General features: G+C 46.0%; 1 long non-coding RNA gene across 1 annotated transcript; it reads left to right on the top strand.

Moving 5' to 3' along the window:
* The first annotated feature begins 738 nt into the window (after positions 1-738).
* On the top strand, positions 739-14,587 carry LOC311515350. Its single transcript, XR_014710114.1, has 3 exons — positions 739-814; positions 7,608-7,771; positions 13,972-14,587. It is a non-coding gene; the product is annotated as an uncharacterized lncRNA (long non-coding RNA).
* The last annotated feature ends 2,925 nt before the right edge of the window (positions 14,588-17,512 follow it).

The raw sequence follows: 17,512 nt of genomic DNA, 5'->3' as shown, positions 1-17,512 counted from the left end.
ATGGTCCACATTATGGTAATACAAATAATAAATAATAAAAATAAATGTATGAAACATATGCAAATGGAATATCCATGGCACCCTCCCATCTCTGTTTACGTCTGCTGCAATGATTACTTGTTATTTTGTGGTTTATTGGCAGATTTGGGGGCACTGGCTGCTTGTGATTTTCTGCTCTTTATGATTCTGTATTTCAACGTCTAGTTATTTATTAATTTAAGGGTGGTCGGTTGCACAGCCATGATGACCCCCCCTTTATTTTAATTTAAATTAATATACATCATACAACACCCTCCTCGACCTAGCAATGAGAGTGAACACTCCACGGGAGACACAACTGCCTCTCTGCCAAAAAAATGAGATGTGCGAGGCCAAGTGATTCAGCATTCCTGGTTGTTTTTGAGCTATGTTACAGAAGCTGCACAAGGGTGAGCCTGCTACCACAGCTCTCGCACTTACAGAAATATACCTTTATTGCTTCATTCTTCAGGGCCTGAATGCCTGAGGTGCTGAGTGCCTCCTCCATGCCAGTTGGAACCCAAGCATCCCACAGGAACAGGCCCCTAAATGTGATTCTTGAAGAAAGGCAGCAGTATCACCCGCTGTTCTTCGCTTGGCCTTAAGACTGCACGGGGGGGAGGGGGGGCTGTCTCTGGGTGTTGGCAGGAAAAGACAGGAAAAAGCATATATGGGAAGGGAAAGAGTGACTCTCACACTCTCTCTCGCTCCCTCTCAGATTTGGGCTCAGCCAGATACAGCCTTTTTTCTGTGTAATCCCTGGAGACACCGCACATGAATAGTTCCAGTTCTTTGGGTAAGTGGTTTGTTACCTTCAGGCTGTTACACATGGTATTTGCTATAAAATGGAATGCTGGAAGGCCTGGAGTGATGTTTATTTTCCCTTTCAAAGCAAGCTAGTCTATATTCATTCTAGCGCTTGACTCTAGCAAGACTTCACAGTATATATTTTAAATCGGCAAATAGAAGGTTTATGTTATGATGTAGCTCATTCAGCTACCCCCCCAAGGCTGTGATCTCACAAGCTAAGAAGGGATGCTTCCAAGCAAAACCCATCATGGAGGGAGGGATAGCTCAGTGGTTTGAGCATTGGCCTGCTAAACTCAGGGTTGTGAGTTCAATCCTTGAGAGGGCCATTTAGGGATCTGAGACAAAAATTGAGGATTGGTCCTGCTTGGGGTTGGATTAGATGGCCTCCTGATGTCCCTTCCAAGCCTGATATTCTATGAAGTGTTGTTGTGAACTCACTGTGTAGCATTCTTTCCCTAGTCAGAACATACCAGTACCCAGATGGCCATAAAACCAAGGGGCTCACCCTTGTGTCCAGTAGCGGTCCAGCAGAACTTTTGATAATGGCAGGTGTGTAAACACCAGTGTTCTCACCACATCCCAACATGGATGACTGCATTCTTCCTGCTTACATTTCTTCTGCATGTTCAGCTACATACAGTAATCTTTTTCACTTCCTATCCTAAACTGTTATGTGTTGGGGGCTGTGCATTTCCGCCCTAGAACAGGCTGCATTTCAGAAGTCTGAGATGTAATTCTTGTGTGTCATATACACCTTGTAAAGCAATTTGATATCTAAGCCCTCATACAAATGTAAGGTGTTAACTTTACATTTGTTTCTCAAATAAAGATAACTAAATGTCCCCTTTTCATTAAACTTCTGAAAGCTCTGAGTGAAGAGTGGGGGAGGCAGATAGAGTGTGAAATCCTGGCCTCATTGAGGCCAGTGGTAAAACTCCCTTTGTCTTGAGTGGGGTTAAGATTTTACCCAAAGTTGTTCTATAACTTTTCCAAGAACATGTAAGAACTGCCCAGGAAAACCCATGTTAGTCAGCAAAGGACCTTGTAAGAGCTTAAGCTGTGATGACGTGGAGAGGGGGCAAAGATCTGCCCCATTTGGGCACACGTCACCGAGCGCAGGCTATGGGTGTGATCACATGAATCCTGAAAATATAGTTCAACAAAAACTCCTGTATCTGCCTTTTAAGATGTAATTTTAATAGGAACACCAGGAACAAATTGCCACAGTTTAAAGGAAGCCAGGCCAGCACTGTCAGTCCATGTACTTCTGACAACTTAATTTGAAGAACAACAACTCATTCACATCTTTGTTTTAGGAATCAGATTTTTCACTCCACCTGTATCAGCCAGACAACTGCTTTGGTCTTCTGGTCTCTCACATTCTTAGCCATGTATTTCAATGGAGTCTCTGGCAGTTCATTTACCTTAGCAATACATTTGTTCACCAAAGCCCTATTTCTGTACCAAAAAGTCACAGGTATCCCTGTGAATGGCCCGAAGTGATGCCTCAACCTTCACTAATTTGGAACCCTCTATTTATATATGTATTTTTTAGGCTATACTGACATCTGCAGGTACATTATAATGGATTTTGGGAAACAGTTGAAAAACGAGGCTCCGGATGGTTTGCAAAGAAAATGATCCTAGTATTACTTTTCCCAAAGGAGGTACATTGGCACTGCATGTTTCCACAAGAGGGTGCTATGTATTTTAATGGCTAAGCCTTACTACTAAACCTTTGCTAATACTGTAATAGCAGACTTCATTACTTTTTGCTGATGGAATCATTCTTATGCCAGTTAGTCACATCAAGCCAACACAGCAAAGCCCTCTCAAACGGTAGGCATTAGTCTGTGCATTCATGGTTACCAGAGAATTACACTTGCAGGGAATTTCCGCAGAATTTCCAATGGCCAAGACATGCATTTACTTATTATTAAACTGCCATATAAATCTCCATGTTTTAAGAAAAACAAAAGGCTGCAGGTGAGAATGAGTCTAATAAGCTAATGTCAGCTATTATTTGTGCTCAGAAATGCTCATAATAAATTATGTTTAGCCAGAATATAATTCACTGAGTGACTGGCTCCAACTTCCACAGCTCTGTGAAATAAAGAAAACTTTTAAATTTTTGTTAAGGACAACATTAGAGCTCAGCAAAATACCATCGTCAATTTCAAAGAGCAATTTAAAAAAAAATTTCCATGATATCCCAGATAACACATTAGAACATGTTTTAAGATTCAGATTAAGAAGTCCAGTTGCCAACACAGACTGACTCCTGGTCAGGTTTAATTTGCATGCCTAGTAATTACATGACAAATAAATATATCAGCCCTTGATGTCATTATTGGGGTAATACTTTTGTAAAGATGAACTGTTCTTGGACAACATCTCTGCAAGATAAATAAGAAGAAGTGGCTTCATTTTTCCCAAGTTGTTTTTAGTCTTGTAAAAATATTGTGTCCAATGCAAGACTTTCCGTTTAAATTCATCCTTAAAGTATTCCAAGGTATAGGGAGTCCACAGCTATTGTTCTACTTCCAGGTATTCTTGAACCATTTAAAAAAAAAACTTTAGTTTTACATAGCAACTCATTTAGGCTGCAGTTGATCAGTCTTATTGGTAGATGAAAAGCCAGACTGTCTCCTTAACCCATTGCTCAATGTGGCCCAAGTGCAGATACACCAGCATCCAAGGGGGCAGCAGAAGAGGAGTTAGACAAGGAATCTCAGCATGAATAGACTATACTGAGGCAAGTTCCACCCTATGCTATTAAGAGTTCCCCCTCTTTCCTAAGCACTAAAGGTCTGTTCTCACTGAAGTGAAAGTGGGGGCTTCCAACTGACTTCATTAAGAGCAAGGGGAGTCGCAAAAGAATCTGCTTCTATAATGATAAGGACCCAATACAGTCAGGTGCAGTTCCCAAATACAAACACATCCATGCAAAGTAATCCTGCCAGCATGCATAAAGAATGGGAGAGAGGAAGGGAATAAAAGACATCCTGTGGTGTTACCCTAAGGGTCAAATCCTAATCACTTTATTCAGGTGTCAGAGTTGGGTGGGAGGAGGTATTGTTTCATGGTCTCTGTGTATATAATGTCTTCTGCAGTTTCCACAGTATGCATCCGATGAAGTGAGCTGTAGTTCACGAAAGCTCATGCTCAAATAAATTGGTTAGTCTCTAAGGTGCCACAAGTACTCCTTTTCTTTTTATTCAGGTATAGTCCCTCTGGCTTCAATGAGACTATTTGAAGAGCACAGGATTTTGACTCTAAATGGATAATAGTAGGATATTAGTATACCTTTCCCTTATAATGAGTATTATATTTGAGTGCTGTACTAGTCATGAGAGCAAGAATATCAGTTAAGAATTGTCTTTGATTTTTAAATGTAGAAGGGCTCATCTCTCCATGTGTCCATGGAAGATTAACAGAGGTGGTGTTTCCTTTGTGAAGAATGGGGTAGCCCTCCACTGTGCTCCTTGTTTCAGGTACAAAACTCTGGGATGCTAGCGTTCTCCATTTTGTAGATGCATAGAAGGAAGGAAGGAAGGAAGATTAATGATTATAGTGATATTATCTGTGCAATCCTGGGAAGAACCACATCAGAATCCTGGCCAAGCCTTTGGAACAATTGAAATAGTGTAGATACTGAAGTATGTGCAGAACATTGGCCATCTACAAATCAGAAGTGTAGATACTGAAGGGCACAGACATGAAGAATAAAGCTCATAGCTTCAGTAAGAACTCAATACTGAGTCTCTGCTTTGATTCAAAGACCTGCCAGTAACCTGGCACACAGCATTATCCAGGTCTGTACTGTAAGGCAGTGGTTCTCAACCAGCAGGCCGCAGCCCCCTAGGGGGCTGTGAGCAGGTTTCAGGGGTGCCGCCAAGCAGGGCAAGTGTTAGACTTGCTGGGGCCCAGGGTGGAAAGCTGACGATTCACAGTGCAGGGCTGAAGCCCAGGGCTCCCAGTGCTGTCACCTGGAGCTGAAGCTGAAGCCTGAGCAACTTAGCTTTGTGGGGGCCCCTGTGGCATGGGGGCCTGGGCAATTGCCCTGCTTCCTAATTCCTAATGCTGACCCTGGCTTTTATATGTAGAAAAACAGTTGTTATGACACTGGTGAGCCGTGGGGTTTTATATCCTGTTGGGGGGGGCCTCATAGAGAAAAAGGTTGAGAACCTCCGCTGTAGGGGTATGTCTTCACTGCCAAGTTAACATGAGCTCTTACTTGGGTGTTGCCCCTAACCCCACTCCCATCCACACACAGAGCCCTGTCACCTGAGTTTTAGTGGTGCTTTCAACCCAGGCTAGGGGGTAAAGGCTAAAGCTCAGGGCATGCTTTCACTCAGTCTGGTAACACACCCACTGTGTAGTGAGGACACAAGCTAAACCATTCAAAACCTGATACTCCTCCAGTGCCTTCCTACAATTCACCCGCAGGGTATCCAGAAGGACAGTGGCTCAGCAGCACAAAGAACCATGGACTATGCCCTCAGAACTCCTAACACCACAGAGGTATGAGTGCAGAATTAGTAAGGACACAGTAACTCAGGTATGGCCTTGTTGTGTGTGACTGCTCACTCGTGAGCTAGGCTCAAGCAAACCCTGACTGGGAGGATGGAAATGGCATTTGAGACATTCCCAGGTCACTGCTATACACTGGTGGAACACTGCCCTCCTCTCTTCATTTAGTTCTCCCAGAGGAGGTGAGATGAGGTAGTTCAGGGATGGTGTTTGGAGCAGAAGTTCCTGAGTGCTACGGCTGCTAATTACCATTACATCTAAGTAGCCACAGCACGCCGCAGAGCTGACAACCAAGACGACTGGAGTGGCCACAAAACAGAAGCATTTCACAGGCAAGCAGGAAAAGAAAGAGTCCAGTTCTCATTCTAAGGCCCCCATCGCGCCATTTCAGCAAGATCTGTGCAAGTGTTCTGGAACCTGCGCAAGCAACTCTCCCAGCTCGAGGTGACACACTCTGGCTGGGGGGGGTGTCGCGCTAGCAGCAATAATTGACAGCACTTTGAAGTTGCGGCTTGGGCTGGAGCTTGGGTCCTGAAGCCTGGGGAGGGCGGTGGGCTTCACAGCCCGAGCCACCAAAGCTGCACAGCTGCTTGTAGAGTTCTAGTGTGAGCCCTGCTAGCCCAAGTCTGTCCCACAGAGTGGGGAGGCTCACTCCCGTGAGCTCCAAAATACTGCACAGACCTACTCAAAGAGAGTGTAAATTACATGAGCATCAGGCCCCAAACCCCTTAAATGTGATTGAGAGACAATTCCCTGCTTTTCCTGTTGTGTAGTCCAATGCAGAAATATGAAGTCAGCCCCAAGAAGAGGTATGGAATCCTTAGGATCATAAACAATCCGCTGCTTTTAGCAGAAGAAATAACTCTTCACAAAACTTCTAAGCAGCGTTTTCTGTCATTTCAGTATGTTGGGAGAATTCACAGTGTGCAGTCATCCCCACAGACTAGTGCCCTGTCACCATTTGTACTTGAATCCATCTGTAACCCTTCTGTCAGGTGGAGACTGCAGAAACAAGGTTTCAGTATCTGGGGTTCCTCTTAACAATATTAAAAACAAAACAAAAACCAAACAGCTTAAGCCCCCACCTGGTAATCTGGGGAAACAAACCACCACTCTGGATCCCTCTAAGAGGCAATACTTCCCCACTCACAAGTACTGAGCCTATGTATAACAAAAGAAAACTTTTATTAAAAGGGAGAGGGAATCCATGAATAATTTTTTGGGGAAGGGCGGGGGGGGGGGAACACAACCATGACTGAAAACACGTAATGATAAGCAAACACCCACCTCACAATACAGTGGGCAGTGCCCTTTGCCTCAGTTTCCCACCTTGCGGTGTGAAGTCCCATGAACAAATGTCCCTTTAACATGGCACTCCCCTTTTCCTCTACTGCACCCCATTCACAGCTATTTGTCCTTCGCCAGTGAAGACACAGAGTTCAGTGGTGCATTCACATAGGTCCACCGCCCATCCCTGAAAAGTGTGGGGAGTTATCAAGCAATGCCACCACTGGATCATTGCTACCATTATCTCTGGTGCTTCCACAATGCCATGTTCTGAGGTTCCCCCACCTAACACAACTCTTAATAATTTCACTGGGTAGCAGGAAGCACTGTGCTACTGCCTCTTTGCTGTCTTTCACTGCAACGCTGTCCCCAAACCAGGTCTAAGATTTAGCCCCTCAATCAATTCATCAGTAATTTCAGCACTAACAACCACTGAACAGAAGCAAGGACCCTAAATAGAGTCCAATCACCAGTGTTCTTTATCACCAGAGAAAGGAGGATCAAATGGTGTTTCAGACTCTTTAAGCAAAGTCCACAACCACTTCTCACTGTCTGTTGGATTTGGCATTCTTATCCCAGATTAGCAAATGAGGCTCAGTTTAGGGTGACCCCCTCAATCAGGCCATGCTACGTAACAGTTCTGCTGCCTTTTACTCACATAGGAAAGATAACTTTTCATTATCCCTGCATTCAATACCAAAGTGAATTCTAACCTTTAACCAGCCAAAGTTGATCACTTTGGCAAAGAAGGCCTGTCTGCTGAACACCTAGGCACAGTAGGTGTGTCTATGTAAATATGGTCTGCTCCTGAAGTCTTTTCCCCACCCCGCATATCAGTAGATGTCAGAGGAGAGCTCATTCAGACCTTGTTTACACATCTTTAATAAAACCATATAGGACTGCTTGTCCTGAGGTCTTTAAAAGGTCTTTATACTGTCTGTGCATCTTTATTTATCTAGAGGTCTCTGTGACTGGACACACATTTTAAAAGGAGTGGAACAGGTTTTAAGCTGCACTTAGAAATCAGATAAAACTTTGGAAGAAGAGAAGAAAGACAGCAGGGCAGCTCTGAAGCTGGGAACTTTCCAACTGCTAACAAATGCACTGTCAAAACAAACCACAGGTAAACAGCACATAAAGCCAGTGAAAAATGTGATTGCAATAGGTGTGATGACAGTTCTGTTTCCAGAATACATTAATCTCAAGGTACTTGAGCATCCGTTATATATTTAGTTTTTTCCTGCTATTTTAAAGACAATAAAGCAGGTGTGCATCACTTACACCCAATAGACCATATGTTAAAAAGGTGCTGGGAAGTGCAGTCAGTCAGCATGAAGGAAAGTGCTGTGGCTTCTGAGAGGTACAATGTGTTAGAAATGAATTGTTAATTCGGCTGGGACTCCTGTTGAGAGTGAACTGAATTCCTTATTTTACATGACTAAACACTAAAACACTGTTTAGGATCCTATATCATTAGCAAGGGGAATCTGAAATCACATACCCGTGGTACACTAAAAACACAGGCTCTGGAATCAACTCCCCTTTCAGGGCCCAATCTTGGTTCCATTGAATTGGATGAGACTCGAACCCCTAACTTTCATGGCAACAGGATCAAGTCAGGGATTCGAGTGTTTCTCCTTCAACAACTAGTGGCCTCATTGCTCTCTTGCTGTACAAAGACTACAGCTCCTTGCACTAAGTGTCATTGATGTAGGATGCCAAGCACAGGTCTCAATAGGTTAAAGAGCCTTTCAATTTCCATCTACAATGGAGAGGTAGACTCCTCCATGCTATATCATGCTAACTGCTCCAGCCCAAGAGCGAAGTACATTATTTCTAACTGTCAAGGGACCTCAGCCTAGAGGAGAGGGGCTGGTTAAAGCTGCCATTCCCCTCTCCTGTCTAAGCTATTAAGAAAACAAAACTGGGAGCCTAGAGGGAGCTTGCCCACTCACGTCTCTAACACCAAACTTTATGTAAGTGGGGGAATGGTCCTGCCATTGTAAGGAACTTTCCTGCCTTATAAATTACTCTGGTGGAATGGGCTAGCGAAAGGATCTGAGTCCTCGCTCCCATTTCCTTTACCCAGAGGCCTGCCTGCCTCAAGGGCTCCCCTTCCACCCTCCTGCGTGACAGTCCTTGTAACCCCAATGAGGCTGGGCCCAGGATTCCAGGGGGGCTCGACCCCCAACCTTGTTTTGGTCACTTAGGGCAGGGGCTACAGTGTCCCCACTCTGGGGTGCTCTCTCTGCACTGGATGATCCACTGATCATTACTTACAGTTCAAAGCAAATACAATTTATTAAACAGCGACCAATTAAAAAAAAAGGAAAAAAAATGGGAAAGGTGAAAGGAAAACATGTCACCCCACTGTGTGACATGGGGACATCACAACCAGCGTCTCTGGAAGGTAAGGGCAGTTCAGTCTGTTCCTCACAAGTCCCAGGCCTCCTGCCCAGGCCCTGGCTGTGCTGCAGGGATGCTGCGGGTCAGACACTTGCTCTGGCAGTGACCACGCCCTCAGGCTCTAGGTGGCAGGACCCTTCTTCCCAGCATCAGCCCCCCATCAGGGTTACTATCGCCCTCCACATCTGGCCTACAAGACCCCCCTGCACTGGGCCCTCTGCACAGGGTCCCCCTCACTTTCCTCAGCTGCTCACAGCTCCTGGCTCTAGCTCCACTCTGCCTCAGCACTGCTGCTGCTGTTCCCCCTCCAGCACAGCTCCCTGGGCTGCGCCTCTGGTTCTGGCTGGTGCAGCTCTCCTCAGCTCAGGCTGCTTCCCCCTGGTTCGCTCTGGCTCTTTTGCTGCTGCTCTCTCCTTAATTCAGCCCCACTCTGGCCCAGGCAGCTCCAGCTCACATAGAGGATGGGACCACGGCCGCCCGACTCCCTCACTGGCCCACCTGCCCTGTCAATCAACTACAAAGCCCTTTGTAGTTTTACAGGCAATCATTGCAAGACCCTATCTACTTTTCCCATTGGTGCTGGGGACTGTCAGTCCCAGGGTCCTGATTTCTCATCAGTCTTTCCTCCTTTCTTTTGGTACTGGGAGAGGGCCAACCAAAAAACCCCACTAAGCTTCAGTAAGGGGCCAACAGTCCCCTTACATTTGGGTTCAAAGGTGCTGAGCTGCATTTTTAGAGCAACAGCTGGGCTTGGAAAGGGATGATTTTCTTTTAAATATGGCTTTAACTCCCCCACATCCCTCAGAAACACCCCCATCTCAATCTTCTTCCCCAACCTATCTGCTGGGAAACCCCCCTCCTCAGCTTTGAGTGAAACAACTGCTTCCTTTCCAAGGAATCCCAGCCTTGCCTCCTCCAACTACCCATCTCTCCTATTGCCACCCCCCTCCTCCCACTCTGTGCTCCTCAGGTACCCCATACCCCCCAAAACCCTCCCTTCTGCACCCATTCCCCCACACTGCCCCATCCCCCAAATCAATTCTTCTTTCCTCAAATTAGTTCATGTCAATTACTGAGGCCCCACAACCCCCCCAAAATCAATTGCTGCTGCTCCCTATCTGTTTTTGCGGGACCTCTGTTGCTACTCCTCCTCTTTCTAGTGCTCTGTTGTGGGAGCCCCAGTTCCTCCTACGCCCGTTGCTTGTTTGCTTGCTCCCTCCTTTTGGGAAGGAAGACTACATGGCTCCAGACCTTTATTCTCTCACTACTCTCTCCCCTCTTCTTAAAGGAGCAGCAGGCAGCTCGGAGACGGCTTTACTCTTTACCACCCACTCCCTTCCCCTGCTGAAAAAGAAAAAGGCTATTGGACCACATACGTACTATTCATAATCTGTTACCAATACAATTTTTCTTATTATAATGCAACCCTTCTTGCGGGACACACCCAAGACCCTAAAATACATCCGGGGCCCGGGCCTACCAGGTTGGGCACCTCAGAGTAAAGAGCAGACCAAAAGACTAGGACTGAGGAATTTGACCCTGTGGAGGGAATCATAGAATCATAGAATATCAGGGTTGGAAGGGACCTCAGGAGGTCATCTAGTCCAACCCCCTGCTCAAAAGCAGGACCCATCCCCAATTAAATCATCCCAGCCAGGGCTTTGTCAAGCCTGACCTTAAAAACTTCTAAGGAAGGAGATTCCACCACCTCCCTAGGCAACGCATTCCAGTGTTTCACCACCCTCCTAGTGAAAAAGTTTTTCCTAATATCCAACCTAAACCTCCCCCACTGCAACTTGAGACCATTACTCCTTGTCCTGTCCTCTTCCACCACTGAGAATAGTCTAGAACCATCCTCTCTGGAACCACCTCTCAGGTAGTTGAAAGCAGCTATCAAATCCCCCCTCATTCTTCTCTTCCGCAGACTAAACAATCCCAGTTCCCTCAGCCTCTCCTCATAAGTCATGTGTTCCAGACCCCTAATCATTTTTGTTGCCCTTCTCTGGACTCTTTCCAATTTATCCACATCCTTCTTGTAGTGTGGGGCCCAAAACTGGACACAGTACTCCAGATGAGGCCTCACCAATGTCGAATAGAGGGGGACGATCACATCCCTCGATCTGCTCGCTATGCCCCTACTTATACATCCCAAAATGCCATTGGCCTTCTTGGCAACAAGGACACACTGCTGACTCATATCCAGCTTCTCGTCCACTGTCACCCCTAGGTCCTTTTCCGCAGAACTGCTGCCTAGCCATTCGGTCTCTAGTCTGTAGCTGTGCATTGGGTTCTTCCGTCCTAAGTGTAGGACCCTGCACTTATCCTTATTGAACCTCATCAGATTTCTTTTGGCCTAATCCTCCAATTTGTCTAGGTCCCTCTGTATTCTATTCCTGCCCTCCAGCGTGTCTACCACTCCTCCCAGTTTAGTATCATCCGCAAATTTGCTGAGAGTGCAATCCACACCATCCTCCAGATCATTTATGAAGATATTGAACAAAACCGGCCCCAGGACCGACCCCTGGGGCACTCCACTTGACACCGGCTGCCAACTAGACATGGAGCCATTGATCACTACCCATTGAGCCCGACAATCTAGCCAACTTTCTACCCACCTTATAGTGCATTCATCCAGCCCATACTTCTTTAACTTGCTGACAAGAATACTGTGGGAGACCGTGTCAAAAGCTTTGCTAAAGTCAACATACAATACATCCACTGCTTTCCCTTCATCCACAGAACCAGTAATCTCATCATAGAAGGTGATTAGATTAGTCAGGCATGACCTTCCCTTGGTGAATCCATGCTGGCTGTTCCTGATCACTTTCCTCTCATGTAAGTGCTTCAGGATTGATTCCTTGAGGACCTGCTCCATGATTTTTCCGGGGACTGAGGTGAGGCTGACTGGCCTGTAGTTCCCAGGATCCTCTTTCTTCCCTTTTTTAAAGATTGGCACTACATTAGCCTTTTTCCAGTCATCCGGGACTTCCCCCGTTCGCCACGAGTTTTCAAAGATAATGGCCAATGGCTCTGCAATCACAGCCGCCAGTTCCTTTAGCACTCTCGGATGCAACTCGTCTGGCCCCATGGACTTGTGCACGTCCAGCTTTTCTAAATAGTCCCTAACCACCTCTTTCTCCACAGAGTGCTGGCCATCTATTCCCCATGTTGTGATGCCCAGCGCAGGAGTCTGGGAGCTGACCTTGTTCGTGAAGACAGAGGCAAAAAAAGCATTGAGTACATTAGCTTTTTCCACATCCTCCGTCACTAGGTTGCCTCCCCCATTCATTAAGGGGCCCACACTTTCCTTGGCTTTCTTCTTGTTGCCAACATACCTGAAGAAACCCTTCTTGTTACTCTTAACATCTCTCGCTAGCTGCAGCTCCAGGTGTGATTTGGCCCTCCTAATTTCATTCCTACATGCCCGAGCAATATTTTTATACTCTTCCCTGGTCATATGTCCAACCTTCCACTTCTTGTAAGCTTCTTTTTTATGCTTAAGATCTGCTAGGATTTCACCGTTAAGCCAAGCTGGTCACCTGTCATATTTACTATTCTTTCGACACATCGGGATGGTTTGTCCCTGTAACCTCAACAGGGATTCCTTGACAGATAGCAGCCTGAGCGAATCTTGGCATGTAAGTCTTTTTATAATTTTTAAAATAATGTAATTTTTAAGTTTTAATGTTTTAAGTTTTATTATGCTAAACTGCCATGCTAGCTTCTGTTCCAGGTACTCCATGGCCACAGCCATTGTAGGCGGATGACAGGTTTAGACGCCTTTCTGAGTCTTAGCTCCCTACCTGTCTGCCCACCCTGTACACCTTTCCAAAATGATATCTATTTCAGCAGGGCAATCAACCTCCATCTCAGGCTAAAACCCCATCTACCATTCATCTTCAGGGCCGCTGCGGAAGACACACGCCAATGTATCTGTTTTTCTTTCCTCTTCCCTCAGCTGTCCTGCCTGCGAATGTCACCCCCTACCCAACTCCATTTGCTAACTCAAAATGGCAGCCAGCAGCCTCTATTCCACCTCCTCCTGTAGCAGATCAATATAAGGAAACATTCTTTTGTGCAAATGCAAAATAGCTTATTGAGACTAGGATAACAGGAAAAAAAGTCTGGTTGGTGTTCTGAGTATACATGGGGTAGGCATGGACACTACCTGAGGCATTCACTCTTACCAGTCTGTAAGAATGTGTGTTACAGGGCATTTATACATCAGTGGGGATCTGTACCCATTGTAGCTTTACAGGCATGCAATCGTTGCAAGACCCTATTTACTTTTCGCTGAACTTTCAACATATCTGTAGGAGAGATAAAATAAAATCAAAGACTACGAAATAGCTCAGTTTTTATGCTCAGAGATTATGAGAAACAGCAGCACAATTAGCAACTTCCTTCCACTTCTGCAGCCCTTATGGGGGCACCAGGTTGGTGAATAACTTCCCAGTGTATCTCATTGGTCTGCCCTTTGCCTTTTAAAATAAGGCCATTTTCTGCCTCCTAGTCACCCGCCTCAGTGTAACGTCATCCAGAGTCAGGACAGCCTAATGGCAATGTGGAGGGGATTACTATACAACTCACCCCCATATTCATTCTGCTAACCCTACTGACACCATACAAGCATCTTCAAGGCACAGCGAAACAGCAAAGACAGACCAGGAACCTATTTCCCAAATCTATCTCCCGCCCCCAATGCACAAGTGCAAAGCCAAACAGCATATACTGCACCAACAAAAATCTCCATGCACACACTACTGGCCATCTCCGAGGTTCCCCCAAGACTGGTAAGAATTGCAGGGAGGTACAGCCAGAAATGTATGTAAAAAAACAAACAAACCTGCTATCACAGCCTTCCTAAAATATGAACTATAACAAATTGTCTTTTTTTTTTTTTTAATATCTCCACAGCTATGGCACCTGCACTGGCCAGACCCTCAAGGACATGGCCCTTACCAACGGCTAAGCAGCAGGCTCACCTCAGGGGGAGAAAACAGAAAACTCATGATGAGATATTCTCAGATCTTATTACAGAGCCTGCCCCCCCCACCCCCGGGCAAAAAATGACAAATGCAGAGAGGTGGAGGCAGTATCTGAGGATGGAGAGGGAATCTGACAAAGACCTTTCCACGAAGATTGCTGCAGTGGCAAAGGACAATGTGACAGCTGCCAGGGAAAGCAGTGCCATGGCCAAAGATAATATTGGAAAAAGACAGGGAGATGCAGAAGCAGCTCCTGGAGGCAAAACAAAGCCCAAATGTCCAGTTGCAGTGCATGTTATTATTAGGGCAGCATGTAGTGCAGTACTGTAAACCAACACCCAGGCATATTATGCAACCCCTAGAACAGTGGTTCTCAAACTTATTTGATTGTACCCCCCTTCTTTGTGTCTGTAGGGGTTTATGCCCCCCTGCCACACAAGTACGTATACCAATATATGCAGTGGGGCTTCACTTGAATCACTTTTGGCTTCTTTGTTCTTTAACTTGAGGGTTTGGTTTTTTTTATGTTGCACAAAGGAGCGAACAAGCCATTGTAATAAGAGCAAAAGTAAAACTGCAATTGTGGTCCATGCTTACAATTAAATGTGCACATCGTGTCATAGCAAACGGATTAGCGTACAGCTGGCAACATCTTTGTATAATGCTATGCAAGCTTAACAGAAATCCCTCAAAATGTACAGCACCATCTAGAGAGAAATGCACAGCGCCACATGAGGACCTGATATGTCTGGGGGAATCAGCGTTGCTAGTTATTCATTGCTGGGGCTAAAATGTGCACAGTAAGCTTTTTTCCTAAAGCTTCTCATGCCCCCTAGAATACATTCTGCATCCCCAGGGTGGCCCACCCCCACTTTGAGAACCTCTGCCCTAGACAATACAGGCTACTGGGAACTACAGCAATTCCTCCCCGCTGTATCCCTGTGGGTGCTCCCGGAGGCCATACCCCCTCACTCTCACAAATATAGTTCAAAATACAATATGCTGCTGTGATCTTTGGGAATTTTTTTCCTGCTGCTTCCACTCTATTCCACCAAAAGCAAACTCTGCCTTTCAAATGGCCAAATGCACACTCCACTGTCATTCTGCAACTTCCAAGGCAGTATTTAAATAGTTCCTCTCCAAGTGGCCTGTGAATGGCTTCATTAACCAGGGAGCAGAGGATAAGCCAGTTCTCCCGGGATAACCGGAGCAGCTTCCACATGATTAGTGTCCATAGTGTGCTCAGGGCAAATAGTCCTTTCTCCATGCATTTAAATAGAGCTGAGTTCCGAAAGATCCTAGCATCATGGACCCTTCCAGACCACCCAACGTTTATGTCTGTAAACCTGCTATGGTGGCTGACGAGGCCCTGGAGCATCACAGAGAAACACCCCTTTCTGTTTATGAGTTCTGAGCCCTGATTGGTGTGTGGTGAGTCAAAATAATAAGCACATGGGTCCCATCAATTGGCCCAAGACAGTTTGGGAACCCCATGTGTGCAAAGCCATCAGTAACTTCCTGAGCATTATCAAGCTTTATAATCCGTAAAATCATATTTTTTCCATGGCATAACACACCAGCATGACAATGACGCCCACGGTTGAACTCCCTGTGATGTTCCCCTCTGGTGTTATCCGGGCTGGTGATCTGCTAGGGCACTCCAATCCTTGACTCTGGGAGCCAGTCTTACCCTGCTCTGCTGTGAGAACCCCCACTCCTGGGCTGTTCACGCACAGCCTCTGGCATGTAAGCTGCTCCCAGCTACTTGCAAGCGAATGACACTAGCCAATATCTGTGGTCCCAGACACAACCCTGGGAACCTCTGTCTTACAGTGTCCAGTTATGCCTGCTTGATGCTGCAAGTTTATATGAGTTCATCAATTTAACAAAGAAATTGATATGTACCAGGCTTGTTATCCCAAGGGGAGCCTCTGACATGCTTCAGACCAAACACACTGCTTCAGGTAGAATAAACAGATTTATTAACTATAAGGATAGATTTTAAGTGATTATAAATCAAAGCATAGCAAGTCCAATTTGGTCAAATTAAATAAAAGCAAAAAGCATTCTAAGCTGATCTCAACACTTTCAATGTCCTTACAAACTTAGGTGCTTCTACACCACAGGCTGGCTGGTTGCGCTTCCGCCAGGCTCTCCCCTTTGATCAGCGCTTCAGTTGCTTGGTGGTGGTGGTGTCTATAGATGTAGGTGGAAGAGAGAGCGAGAGCATGGCAAATGTCTCTCCTTTTTATTACGTCCTTTCTTCCCTCTTGACTTTGCGCTCCCCCCCCCCCCGCCTTCTAAGTCAGGTGAGCATTACCTCATCACAGTTTCAAACTGACCAAAGGAAGGGGGTGCTCCCTGGAGATTCTAACAGATTCTTTTGTTGATGCCTAGGCCAGCATCCATTGTTCCTGTGAGGCTGAGCTGGGTTTGTCCCATCCATGCCCTGATGAGGTGTGAACTGCTGCTCTGCTGCTGGAGAGTTTTTGTCTGGACTTGCTTTAAGCCATGAAGACACATTTTCAGCCTCATAACTACATACATGAAATTATAACCTATAACATTACTATGACATCACTATAACAATTACTATAACATCACTATACCAACCATGTTCAGTGCATCATGAGCCTTCTGAAGACACCCAACATGACAAACTTTGCACTGGATACCACACAATCATTTTACAAGCATGAACCTGGGGGTGCTGGGTGTTCCCTTCCGGTACAGAGCATCACACTCCCCATACCGAATTGGTTCACTACAGACTGGTAGCATTGGGGCGGGGGGTGGCCAGCTTCCAAATGGCAATTGCAACCTGCTTGTCCATGGTATGGGGCACCATATGTTGGTATGCTGCTGCTGTAGCTCTGGGTTTAGTTGAGTACATATCTCCAAATAGGCTGCCTTCCCCATCCTGAAATTCTTTTGTCACTGCTGGTCATCCTAGGTGCTCAGAACAATCCTTTCCCACAAGCCATGCTGGTTTCCTGAGCCCAGAAATGGTGCTGCAGGCTGTGAAGCGTGTGAAGCTGCTCCATGAACTGGTCCTCTACTATCAGTTGCTCAGTGACCTCCTCTTCTTTCTCATCTGTGTCCTGGTTCCACCACTGCTAAAGACTCTAACGCTGCTGGAGGAGATGCTGCTGCCACCACATCATCTGCTTGGTCATGTGGCAGGCGAAGCCCCAAGACAAATTACAGTCCAAGCAGCCTCTGTGTATGCAAGGTTGCCAGCGTAGTGGCGTGGAGCATCGTTGGGTCCCAGCTGAGCAATAGCAATTTGCAAATGGCACTAGCCCATCCATAAAGGAAGTATGGGGTGGAAAGAGATGAATCATTGCATAGTTTTTTTTTAAATTTGAACTAGCCTGGCTTCTGCTATGCATTCCACAATGCACACTTAGAAAAATCCCAGAATGCACACTGCTCAGCAGCAGAGCAAAGGAACCTGGGATTCCCTCCGC

Source organism: Lepidochelys olivacea, assembly GCF_965140295.1.
Source record: "Lepidochelys olivacea isolate rLepOli2 genome assembly, chromosome: 2".
Lineage (NCBI taxonomy): Eukaryota > Metazoa > Chordata > Testudines > Cheloniidae > Lepidochelys > Lepidochelys olivacea.
The sequence above is the reverse complement of the archived record's forward strand: the minus strand, read 5'-3'. Positions and strand labels throughout refer to the sequence as shown.